Source organism: Phalaenopsis equestris, unplaced genomic scaffold (genome assembly GCF_001263595.1).
Source record: "Phalaenopsis equestris unplaced genomic scaffold, ASM126359v1 Scaffold000333, whole genome shotgun sequence".
Lineage (NCBI taxonomy): Eukaryota > Viridiplantae > Streptophyta > Magnoliopsida > Asparagales > Orchidaceae > Phalaenopsis > Phalaenopsis equestris.
Window position 1 is genome coordinate 455,717 of NW_018164775.1, and position 4,903 is coordinate 460,619.

Here is a 4,903-nt window from a genome sequence, read left to right on the forward strand (position 1 = left end):
TATATATATATAATTACTATTTTGGATCCAAAAGTATACATAATAATATCATTAAGAGATGCATACATATATTTCTGATTGATTTCTGAAGATAGAACTAGTATGCATGCATCATTCATACAAAGTAAAGAATGTGTACATACAATTGAGATAGTGATCACCAAGTATAGCATAGGTTGGTCACGTTTCTCCATGATAAACTTGATGAGGAAATGTACATGAAATAGCCTCTGGGATTCTAAGATCTACAATTTCAAAATCATGTATATTTGCTCCAAAACTTGCATATGGCCTAAAATAAGCTCCACAATAGTGGTTTATTACTTTCTCAATTTTTTTCCCTCAAAAAGAGTTTATATTCAGCAAAGTTGATCCTTCTCTACTCCTATATCATCAAAATAGCATTCAAATCTTTTTTCTTATCTACGTGGATGATATTCTCATTATGGGAAATTATCTTGGTACGATATCTGTCTTAATTGAACCTATGGCTGATATATTCCAGCTAAATAATCTTTGAACAATTGGATGCTTCTTTTGGAATTTAGGTTCAAGAATCACCAAGCTTATATCATCAAAATCTATAGTGGCACACATTACAAATTCTCTCTAACACTTGAATGGAGGACTGCTCCCCACTCGACACACCTATGTCGGTCCGCACCTTGGCCTATAAGAGATGCTCCCTCCAATACCGTACGGTGACTCGTTCAAATATTGCATATGCTATCAACGAGCTATGTCAGTATATGCACTCCTACAACAACCAACTTCAAATCTCTCACACATATCTTTTGATCCCTGAAAAGCACGAGCCATTTTGGGTTGGAAACTTATCTGGGAGACCTCCAATTACACTTATATGTGGATGTCGTTTGGGCAGGTGACCACCTAAACTGCTAATCTACCACAAGAGTGTGCTCTTTCCTTGGTGACACATTAATTTCGTGAACAGTTAAGAAAAAATCCACGATGGTGTGTTTTTCGACCGAGGCAGAGTATTGGGCACTAGCTACAACAACTAAAAACATTATATGGCATCGTAAGTTGATTCAAGAATTTGGTATTAACGCGAAGCACCCAACATCACTTTATTGTGACAACATCTCAACAATCTCTCTAGCAAACATTTTTATTTTCCACTCGCATACAAACCATATGGAGACCGATTATAATTTTATCTGTGATCATATCCCCTCCAAACAGTTGCAGATTGACTACATGCACTCCCAGGGCCAACCGACTGACATTCTTACCAAAGCCCTCTCCAAGCGGACATTTCATCAACTTCGGACCAAGCTCACAGTTGTTCCACGACCCATTTGCCTGTTGGATGGCCTTAGCAGCACTAGGCCACACTCGGCAATAATCAACCCAGGTGGTCCCCAAAGGAGAAACTCGACCATATCCTAACTGATTCGGTTAAGCAAAGATATGCATCCAGAACTTTTTGCTTCTATTTTATATATATGTATATATATACCTATAGCTATGTATTACAAGACAGTGGAAAAAGATGGATAGCCGGTAATATACTCCAAGTTTACTTCTGATTCTTTTTCTTCCCGAATCCATGTTTCTTCTTCTCTGATCTATGCTGTTTTCTAATATAAATGAATTCAAAGCCATCAATTTAAGTTAAGAAAGAACATGTATACTTTAATAAATCATAAATCTTACAATAATTTTATGTCGCGTTAAAAACATCATTAATATTAATTTTATTGCAATGAAATCCTCTTTTTATGCATATCTTAGCATGTAATTGTGATTTTAATAAGCCATATAAAAAAAAATATTAAAATTTAGCTGTTAGAAGTACAAATACACAAGAATTATGCAATATTCATGTAAATCCTCTAAAAATTTTCTGACCGTTACGCCTAACGCGCACGTGAACCTTTCGATCACAATGCCTTTTAGAAAGACAGACATCATGTCGTGGCAAAACAACGACTCATAAACCTACATTTAATAATCAAAATATTGCACGATATAATTATGTTTTTTTTTCAATAACTACTTCATTTTTTTTCTCTTTTTACTAAATATATACCCGCATTTTAGTTGGGCACTCGGTTGGATTTGGTTGCTTTTTTGCATAAAAGCCATGAATTAATTGTGAAATTAACGGAAAGTTTGGTCACTGAAAAATGTTGCCTTGTGCATTTCAGTTTATTTCTCCACATGCTTAGGCTTCCAAGTTGGTTCAACATTTCTAAAAATGGAGTGTTGATTACCAATCTATATGAAATTGAAATGTGCTGAAAATGCTTCCAAGTTGTATTCCAATCCACCTTTTACACATATTTAAATGGGAATAATCATAAAATTTGAAAAGTTCTTTAATTTACGGCTATAAGATATAATTAATGATTAATTAATTAATTAAAGTTTATATTACATGCATCTCAAAATATATTTAAACATATTCTTAGAAAAATTAACTAGAATATAAATAACAATTTTTTTTTTTCATTTAAATGCTACCAAAAATGAGAGTATGCATAGTGGAACAACTTTGCGTGGGATTCTCCTTGATCTGGTAAAGTCGTGATTTAATGGGTAACCATTTATGAAATACAAACGTGCATATTATTCCAATTTTCAAAACGACATTTTTTTTTTTTGAAGATTTACAGACATATCACTCAATTCTAATGTATTTACATATCATGCATCTATACTTCAATTTCTTACATATATGGCACCTTATCACATGAAAAGGGTTTATTTTATCTTTTTGTATGTTAACATAGTGATATTTTTTATGTTATATGAAAGATATAGGTAGAATAAATATAAAAATCCAGATCTAGGTGTTTGATATGTAAATGCATAAGAATTGTGTGGTATGTAACTATGTAAATCGCAAAATTTTATATATATGCATAATGTGAAGCTCTGTGCATGTCATCTTATGCATATACTACACACACACATATTGAATTTGAGGATGTTGGATTCCGAAATGTATTGGTGTTATGCTCCCAAGAAAAGGAGGAGACCCAAATAAGAGAGCATCAACCATTGTCCTAATGTCACTTACCTTTTTTTATAAATTTTACGGTGTCTTCTTGCCTTGATACAATATTTAGCATAAAATAAGTAAGAAAATATATAAAAATATATAAAGGCATATAATGTTACGTCACATATTGTATATTTCAAGTTATTTCCTATAGTATGAAAAATATATTCGGAGAGGCAAAGCTTAATATGTCAAATTGTCAAATCAATTCATCAACTTCAACTCGTCAACTCAGCATGCTAGCTTGATAGGTCAACTCATAGCTTGCCTATTTTTTTCATGTGTATATACTCTAAATATAAATTTAATTTCTATCTCCCTAACGTTTTTTTAATTCATAATGATAATTTAAATATTAAATGCATAGGTGTACTTAAATTAATAATTTTAATTGTTCACAATATACTATAAGAAATGAAAGACTTCTCATGATCTTGCACATCTATACATCTGCAAAACAACGTTTCTTCATGCTTTTCCATCCTATTGGGCATATGAATTTACGGTGTTTTGTTACATTTCTTGGCATAATCTTACGCCTAACATTGGGTGTGGATTTGAACACTAGCTCTTGCTATACTTTTTTCAATTTTCTTGGATTTCTTTTGGATTCACTTCTCATGTTGGCTACAAAGTATGGTTTTGAATCCCCATACTCAATATTGCTCTTGTTACACATATATTATACATCCTAGATCGGTTTGGCTTGGGGAACTTTTTTTGTTTGTGCTTCAACTCTATATGGGGCCTTTACTTGGGCGTGAATCGTGATTGATATTTTGCAGGCTTCTGGGATTTCCCGATAGCATTTGGAATTTTGGATCTTTTGGACGAGCAATGTGATGTTCACAACTCCTACAAAAGACTCAACCAATTAACTAATGATTATGTCGATATATATCTTTCTCTCTCTCTCTCTCTCTGTCATCTTCAATCTTCCTGCTTTACCTTCAATCAAACGGATTCTCTATTAACCAATGAGTTTTGGTTCCATGACATATTCTTCATTATGATCGTATCATTTCTACGAGGAATTTGATTCATTGGATTGGAAAAGCCTTTTAATTTGCGTCACAGTTATCACCCAATGACATCCCCAATCACTCCCACGTGCGCATTTATTTATTTATTTTTCCTTGACGCGCACACATCACTTGTGCCGGGAACAAAACCTCATGTCAGACACTTGTGAGGGTTCCTGGCTTCACGGGCAGGCGGCCCTAAATTAACATTGAAATTTCACGTGTGTTGTGCTGAAGTTATTTTCCGGGAGGCTGTTTTATTCCCTCTCGTGGATGCTAATTGTGGAGAAATATTTTGGTTCAGACTTCGGACAATAATTTACAGACTGTTACATCTTCATAAGACGTGCAGATATTCCTACCTAATAAATTCTTGTATTTGAGAGGTGCTTGTAGCTCAGTATTCTTTTGCGCTGAGTTGTAATTGTGCTTTATTGTTCTTGTATTTAATTTTTTATTAAAAAAAATTAGGAGTGGATCTCATTTTCTCAAAAAAAAAAAAAATCTATCAATTTTTTAAAATACTTTCACGTAAAATTTAATTAATTGTTCAAATATTATAAATATTTCAAATAAGTTTGTTAATCTTGAAAGTATTATAAGTAAGATTTTTGATAGAGATAGCTTCTCCACATGGCCCATCATGGGGAAGATGGGGTAGGCTGCACATGCTTGATGGAGGGTTAGGTTTCAGTTGTAATCATTTTAGAGCTCATAGAAAGTAGGGATAATTGCATACATATCATACGAAATATTATTTTTTATAAATTTTGACATTTAGGTGATATTTTTGAACTATCGAATTGATATATATTATGAAAATTATATATATATATATATATATATATAT